Source organism: Peromyscus eremicus, chromosome 2 (assembly GCF_949786415.1).
Source record: "Peromyscus eremicus chromosome 2, PerEre_H2_v1, whole genome shotgun sequence".
Lineage (NCBI taxonomy): Eukaryota > Metazoa > Chordata > Mammalia > Rodentia > Cricetidae > Peromyscus > Peromyscus eremicus.
The window spans coordinates 48,346,101-48,355,247 of NC_081417.1; positions in this window are offsets into that span (position 1 = coordinate 48,346,101).

The following is a 9,147-nucleotide window of genomic DNA, read 5'->3' on the forward strand; positions in this document are numbered from 1 at the left end:
CCCTGTCTCCCTGGCTTTTCATGTTTTAGAAGTGAAATATGCTCTGGTTTTCTATGCTAGCATGTTTTGCTACATGTTTACGTTTTGAAATTCTTAAATATACAAATCAATTTCGTATCAATTAGTTTGCTTCACCAATGTAAAAACTGTTTTTTAAGGGATGGCAAGATGGCTCAGCAGTTAAGAGCACTTATTGCTCTTCCAGAAGACCCAGGTTCAATTCCCTGCACCCATTTGGCAGCTCACAACTGTCTGTAACTTGTAGGTGGAAGTTTTTCTGTGTCCCACCCGGTCTGCAGCAGACCCAAATAAACACACAGAGGCTTATATTAATTAAAACTGCTTGGCCATTTGCTCAGGCCTACCACTGACTAGCTCTTACACTTTAAACTTGGCCCATTTTTGTTAATCTATATGTTGCAACATTTTCCATGGCTTTGCCTGTGTGTTATTACATGCTACTCCCTGGATGGTGGGATGGCACCTCCTGACTCAGCCTTCCTCTTCCCACAATTCTCCTTGTTTACTTATCTTGCCTGTACTTCCTGCCTGGCTACTGGCCAATCAGTATTTTATTTATCAACCAATTAGAGCAACACATATTCACAGCATACAGAGTGACATCACCCATCAGTAACTCCAGTTCCTAGTAATTTTATACCCTCGAACAAGCATTCAAGCAAAACACCAATGCACAAAAAATAAAAATAAATAAGTTATTTAAGAAAAACTTCTCATTTTTTGCTTGAAAATGTTATCAAATTGAAGTTCCTTTAATTTGTATGCTGCCTCTCCATCATGGAAATATGCACCTGTTTAGATCACTGTGGCTATTAGTCCTTTGGGAAAAATACCTGTTCTCAGTCTAGGTTCATTTTATTTTGGATTGTTTGGGTTTTTTTAATTAATTTATATGTGAATAAATAAATTTACCTTATGGGTTACAAATACCTTCTTCACTGCATTCACTTTTGTGGTATCTTGATAATCAAAATCTTTAAAGCTTAGTATAGTGCTTGGTGCATTTAAGAACTCAGGAGGCAGAGGCAGGCGGATCTTTGTGAGTTTGTGGCCAGCCTGGTCTACAGAGCGAGATCCAGGAAAGGCGCAAAGCTTCACAGAGAAACCCTGTCTCATAAAAAAACAAACAAAAAAAAATTAATAATGATAATATTGTAATTGCATAATCTTACATTTACATCAGACACCAAAATTTATGACAAAACTTTAATAGTGTTAACTAATGTTAACGACAAGATAAAAATGTTAGTAGGTCCATTGAACATGATACTGAAGGCCATCTTATTATATCATTTTCAAAATAATCATAATCTATTTTCTTTTGCTTCTAAATTTTGTAAGTTCAGTTATGAGATATATTAGACACAAATAAATGAACATGAACAGTATTGACAATAACTAATGAACACCTGTGCACTAAACTATATGTACCTATGAATTTTTGCCACTTCGTTTTTCTTATTGATGTTATTTGAATTATGTTAGCTAGGATAGGGTCTGTATTCATTTTTGCAAGTTTTAAAATAAACCAGCCAAGATCCATTAAAAGATTCTGTTTGGATATTGATTTGCTTTAATGAAATTTGAGAAATAAATTTATAGATTTTTATAGTTTTGAGAAATAACTTCTGTGAATATGTTATGTTTATAGATTTATATTTGGTTTTGGTATGTTCTGTAATGCTTTTTTAATTCATACTATTAAAGTTTGTACAGGTTTTTAATTACATAGATTCCTCACATTTATTGCTAATATTGGACATAACTTTCTTTAAATTACATATTCTGTAGTCTAATGCCATGGTCAATGGTAAAATGCATGAGACCCTGAGATTATTTTCAAGCACTGCAAAATGAAATTCCAGCAGATTATTAGCATTATTAGCATGACAGGGCATTGGTCTTATATGTGCCTCACTCATGTCTACAAGATGTGCTCATGTTTTGTGTGTTTGCTTTACTTCTGGTTACATATCCAGTCTATGCAAACAATTGTTTCATTTATAAATGTGACTTTTTTTCACTTTTAAAATCATCTTTAACATACACTAACGCAATCTTTAGTGCAATGTCTTATGTCCTAGTGACAGAATTATTATACTATTCCTAGGTTAATACAATACCATTAAAATTTTATCATGAATTTTGAGGAGTAATGTTGGCTTTTCATTATATAATTAATTGCTTTGAATCAATTAGCTTACTAAGTATCCTATTTCCAATTTTAGCATGAATACTTGCTTAGTTGAACAAATTAACCTTAACATCTATTGAGATAGTCATAGTTTCCTATTCTAATACATTTATGGATGTTAATAGATTCTTCTGATGTTGAATGCAAGGGAAAGACTTTATTTTATAAATATGTGTATTTATGCCCATGTTAAAACAGTCATTTACTACCGCCACGGCAAATCAATTAGAATGGATTCACATTGGATCCCCCTGTGTTTGTAAGATTTGGGGAATAATGTTTTAAAAAGTGAGTTGGAATTGTAGATAATGTGATTTTCTGTAATGCTGTCTACTGAGTTCCTCCCCTACTGTACCTAGGAAGGTTGAGATGGATGGATGAAGCCAACATTACCAGCATTCTTTTTTGTCCATGTCAGTTTACAGCTTATTTTATACGGACTATATATTTATTTGTCTTTCTTGTATCCCTAGTGCTTTCTTTTATTATCATGGATGAAACATTCTTATGTGCCAGATTTTAGCATTTTTCAAATATTTGGTGATCATAGTTACTGCAAAGTCTAATTTTCTGTTTCATGTAATTTTAAACAGTACAGAATTTGGTTGGTACTTTTCTAAATATCAATTAGATAAATATCTAAAATGAACAAATAACTAGTAATTGATAGTTAATGAAAGTTCTTTTATAAAAAAGTTTGTGTGTGTGTGCATGTAAACACGTACAAAATATCTGAGAAGATGTGTTCATTGTGATCTATTGTGACTCTTGTTTATTTGTCCTTCTTTCCTTCCTTCCATTTTTCTTTTGTCATCACATATTTTGTTGTTAAAACTACAGTACTGAAAGAATGTGCCATACATTTAATAGGTGAATTACATTAAGAAATCTGTAGCTAGAGTTTTCCTGCCTGGCCTACAGTCAGGGCAAATCTCTCTCACCTGCCAGTCCCACAGCCTCTCAGACCTGACCAAGTAAACACAGAGACTTATATTGCTTTCAAACTGTATGGCCATGGCAGGCTTCTTGCTAACTGTTCTTACAGCTTAAATTAATCCATTTCTATAAATCTATACCTTGCCACATGGTTCGTGGCTTACCGGCATCTTCACATGCTGTTTGTCGTCATGGCGGCTGGCAGTGTCTTTCTGACTCAGCCTTCCACTTCCCAGCTTTATTCTCCTCCTTGTCCCGCCTATACTTCCTGCCTAGCCACTGGCCAATCAGTGATTTATTTATTGACCAATCAGCAACACACTTGACATACAGACCATCCCACAGCAGAAATTAGAGATGTACATGCATTGGTTTAAGTATAATGCATCGACTGTGATCAGTCATTGAGAAACTCAATAAGAAATATTATGAAGAGGTAAGGATGAAGGGAAGTAATTCATATATTTTTCCTCATGAATTATTTTTATGAACTAGCCTAACACAATAACCTGCTAGATGAACCCATCAACCCATGAGCAGCCTTTGATTTCTACTGTCATTTTATTACTATAAGAGTTCCCACACCATAAGATGTCTGTGGTTTCACTTATCCCATTACTGAAAGACCAGCAACCATTAATTTCCTTTGAGCGTTAGAAATGAGTAGCCTTCTTATTTCCTACACATAGCCTCATGCTTGCATTTTCTGTCACCGTTTTTCCTCCCTATTTCAATGAGTCTTGTTACCTGAATATGAATGAATGTCATATGTCTCTCACCCCCTGCTTTTTCCAAGTGTAGCACAAAGTGTAATTTTAATAACTTTCCTCTCATCTGGAAAGCTCACAGATCACAGGAAAGCATGTAGACTGAAGTACAGTGTGCAGGTGAAGGCTAGTATTTTAAGTAGTGACAATGACCACAAAAGGGCTTCACACAAGAGTACACTTAGGACCTTTCTCTTTTTTGGGTGAGTTCTCAATACGCTCGATCTGCTCTTAATAACTTGACTTCCTCTGCATATTCTGCAATCTTCAGAATTCTCTTTCTTGTTGTTGTTGTTGTGAAAATCTTGATGACTACCAGTGTCTAACCTGTTAACCAGTACTTCTTTAGTTTTCCCAGAGTAGAAGCCACTTAGGACATTCTTACTAATAAGTAGCAACAAAAACAAAACAATACCAAGTAAAAAGGTAAATCACTATGGAAAAGCCTGTTTTTTTTTTCATTCACAATATACTTCTTGATGCCCTTGTCTAGTCTTTTTTTTTTTTGTCCGTGTGTGCTATTATATACCATTTAATGCCTTTAATCCCAGTTTCATTTAGTTTTGCAACTAGTTACATTTTTGTTCTGTTCTTTGTATCCTATTTTGGCTTCATAAATATTTGATTAAAGAGTCCTGTGATAGACTTTGGCATATATGACTCTAAGAAGTCCCTGAGTAGAGTTCCACACTTTCTACTGGATGCCAGTGGGGCTCTTTCCACTATTTCAGTCCTTTGTTGTCTGTACAAGGCAATGTGGAGGGATGAACAATATTCTGGCCACAAGGAATCCAATGTAACTCCAAGAATATGTACTCACAAGTGGTGATGGGATCAAAGAGGATGCTGGCCTTTGAAAGTCATGACTGAAAGCTATAAGAGAGGTAAATTTACAGATTTTATAGTACTCACAATTAGGTAACTTTTTGGCCAAAGAGTTAAGCCTTTCTAAGAATAGACTCAAACCTGAGGATTAAATTCAATATAGGTAACTCAGAACTATAAAGGTCAAGGCTTTCTAGTAAACATTCTGTGACTTGAACATTTACCCAGAGCCTCTCAGCATTTGAAGGAATGAAGTTTCATGTACTATTATCCTACATAAGTGCCCTGCTATATTCTACCAAGTTGCATATGTTATACTACTTAAAATACAGATTTTGTCCTCTTAATGCCATTTGATTGGTATTTCTTCCTCCTCAAGGGATCATGGATTATGGACTCAAATGGCCTTACCCTATGTTCTGTGATGAAAGAGAATAAATTTATAAAGTCAGGAAAGCAAAACAAGCCTCATTATTTCTCAAAATAGATGAACTCCCTTGTGCTCTTTTTCTAAAACAGAGACCATAGGCAATTTGTCTCAACACACAAATGCTTCAAGATGATTTTTCTGGATCTGCTCATTTGAACAGGTAGTTTATAATTCATTATATTAAAATAGAAAATGAAAAATATGTAGATTTATTTTGCTGATATTTCTTTGTTAAAGAATCTTGTCAAAATGCACATAGCTCTACATTGTGTACCTTTAAAAGAAAATCTATAATGTCAAGCTCCATGAGTACTTGTAGAGAAACTGGTTCATGGCTCCTTCTCCAAAAACCAGGTCCTAGTAAGTGCTTATCATAAGGTGATCAAATATACTCAGTTCATAATCTATTTAGCCTATAAATGTTCCTTTTTCAAAGAGGACATTTTCCACGTGATTGCTAACCTTCAGATGCTCTGTCACGAGCTCTTAAAGGAAGGTTATTTTTATATGTATGAATGTTTTGCCTACATGTATGACTGTCCATGGCTGGTGCCCACAGAGGCCAGATAAAGCATTGAAACTGGCGTTACAGATGGTTGTTAGCAGTCATCTGTGTGCTGGAGTAAATCACTGAGCCATCTCCCTCCAGCCCCAACAGAAGGATAATTTAAGAAGTAAACAAGGTAATTACTGCAGTGAAACATCATGACCCTTGCTTTGAGCACTGGGAACAGGGAAAGGAATGTGGAAAGTATAGTCTCTCTTGGCTGTAGCAGGGGTATAAGCACCAGAGGCCACAGCAAGCTTCCTGGATGCAGAGGCTCATCCATCAGACATCCCAGTCCACTCATCTCCAGCTCTCTGTCCATGTGTCCATCTGTTTGTCATTATTCATTTTCTCACATTCCTAGTCAGGCCAAGTTCCTGGGAGTGATGTAAGCAGTTGGGAATTGGTGCCCAAACAAGGACAGAGACCTTGGATACTAGCTATGGGGAACTCCTGTTGGTCAGATACAGGAATGCTCTTGGGAGAAGCATGCCTATATAGGTAAAAAGAGGAATAGGGAAATGGAAGAAATATAGGGAAAGGAATAAACAAAGGCAAAAAAGAAAGAAAGAAAAAAGGGAACAAATAAAGGGATAGAGGGAGCACAGTTTAAAGCAATAGGTGGAAAATATGGGACAAGTACAATCTAGAGATACAATCTAGATTATATGTTGGTGCTTGAGGGAAATTTAGGGAAACCTCAGAAGAAGGCTGAGGGCAATGCAGCTTTATAGGGGCCTGGGCTGTGCTCAGGCGGCATGCCCTGGGTTTTCAGGGAAGATGGTGTGAATTTGGCTACTGGAATAATAGGAGAAACATTTAGAGATGCCATGACTGCTTTCAGTTTAACTACTTTCATGATACATTTGGCAACAACCAAGCAGTACACGAGTGGCAGATGCACGATGGTAGAGCTCTAGTTTGGGTGGCTGTGTGGGCTGTCAGCCAGCTCCTCAAGTTGGCCCTTTTCAGAAGCCTGTACTAGCAAGTAGAATCTCCAGAGCCCAGGCCTGACAACATGAGGTGACGGTGATGTAGGCAGATAGGGGGCTCAAGCTGGTGCCTATGCTGTCTCAGCAGCACTGTGACTGCAATACAGCAGTAGCTGTGTGCCAATGGGAGCAGGTGCTGATGTTTCTTCACCAGAGAGTCCAGTTGTCTTTCACATTGATTTCCATAATGGCTATACCTGTTTTCACTTTTGCCAACAGTGATGAAATGTTCTACTTTCCCCCAAGTCACATCAGCATTTCTCACATCAGGAACAGACCTCATTAGGACAGCAAGGTTATGAATAGACAGAACTCAGCAAAAAAAAACAAAACAAAAAACAAAAAAACCTTGCTTATTCATGTTAGTTGCTGCCCATTTCGCAATAGCTAGGCAATGGAAACAGGTTCAATGTCCATCAGCTGATGAATGGCTAATAGAAATGTGGTACATTTACATATTGTAATTTTTTTCAGCTGAACAGGAAAAAAATGAATTACAAATTTTCAGATAAATGGAAAGAACTAGAAACAACCATCCTGAGTGAGGTAACTCAGACCAGAAAGACAAATTCACATTTTCTGTCATTTGTGGATATTAACTTTGACTATGCACACACACACACACACACACACACACACGTTCATTTGAAATACTCACATAGTCCAGGAAATTATTAATGGGCCAATGAGGTGACCGGAAGGTTACAAGGAAGGAAGGAAGAGCACAACTATAAAATGGGGGAATAAAATATTAGAACAGGGGGATTTAATGAAATGAGGCTTTGGAGGAAATGCTAAAAACTTTTGTAAAAGTCATCTGAAAAACTGCTACTGAAGAGACTTTCTAAATATATATACATGCAAACATATACAAAGATTTTAATGGAGTTGCTCTATTATAGAGTAGTAGTGACACCACAAGATGACAAATAGAACCATGGACTGGTTGCCTCTTTTTCAGTTGTTGACCAGTGAGGTCCCACAGAGTCCCAAGTATTACAAGCCCTTGCTTTTGTTGACACCTCAGAACTTGACCAGTAAGATCCTGTTTCTGAATACCACACACTTCTTTCATAAGCCATTGCAAAAGAATCAAACTAGTACTAACCTGGAAGCTTTATCCCTACTGACTTTCAAAGTAATAGAACTGTCCACACCACAGAGGAGAAAGGTACCCATTAAGTTTACCTCACTTAAGTTTACCCAGTGAACCATATGAACTACAATAATGACCCACCCCACAAGCCCACTGGGTCAATAGCAGCATGAATTTTGTAGGAGTAGCTAATCACTTTCTGATGGCTACGGTCTGCTCCACAAGACAGAGCCCATACCTGGCCCCGAGGACAGGCCAAGAACATATGGCTAGATAGGTCATAGATTCTAGGAGATGGCCAACTATTACTACTGTGCTAAGGAGACATAGTATTAAACCAACTCCTATTCCTGATGACTTATCAAACCATAGATAACTGCATCTTTCAATCCTCGTCAAATAAACTTATTTTTGAATAAATGACACCTAGTTATCACAGAGCCCCACAATTGCACAAGATATAGAGAATAATGGACTGCAGAGTGCTCATTGCTAAATGGAACATCTGTAACACAGTTCTTCCTTGAAAAGCTCAAGGATCATGGCTAAAGAACAAATAGGAAGATTTTAAGAGCCAACATGTGTATATTACAGGGAATCTGCATTTTCCAGACACAAGAGAAGGAGTTTCACAAGTGAAATTAGTGTTTGCAAAAGCATGCACAAGACCTATGCAAGCTCAAACTAGAAAAAAATCCCAGCACAGAAGTGGAAAGTGGTCATGAAGTATCACGCCTCACTCAAGAGCTATTGGTAATTAGTAGTTGCCGGGATAGAAAGAGGGTGTTTTCTTTAAGAATATGTCCCCTGATAAGTAGAATTGAAACGAGCTCCAGTAAATGTATACACAGAAAAGTATGTGGTCAGTACAAATTTGATAGCATGGGTCTTAAAATGAGCTCAAAGCAAGGTGGGTAGAGAATGGGGGTGAACCTGAGAAGAGTTGGTGCAGGGAGGTGAGTATGATCAAGTACGTACAAATATCTCAAATAAATATTAAAAAGATTCTTAAGTGGGGACACAATATTAAGAGCAGAATAAGGAGTAAATATGGGAAGATTTGAGGGGTGGTGAGCATGATGAAAATGTATATTACCAAGAAATTAAGAAAAATTATGTGTCAATCTTTGATTTTAAAAAAGGTGATATAGAAATTAATTCTAAGCTCTAGAAGCTGGAGAAGAGGGAATAGATTGGGACCTGAGCTCCTGAGCAGGGTGATACCAGAGGCATTCCAGTTCAGCCCAGGAAAATAGGCCAGGTTTCTGGCCCCAAAACTACAAGAGAAATTCCCTATCTTTCTATCCTACTTCAAGATGAATTAATGTACTAACTTTAG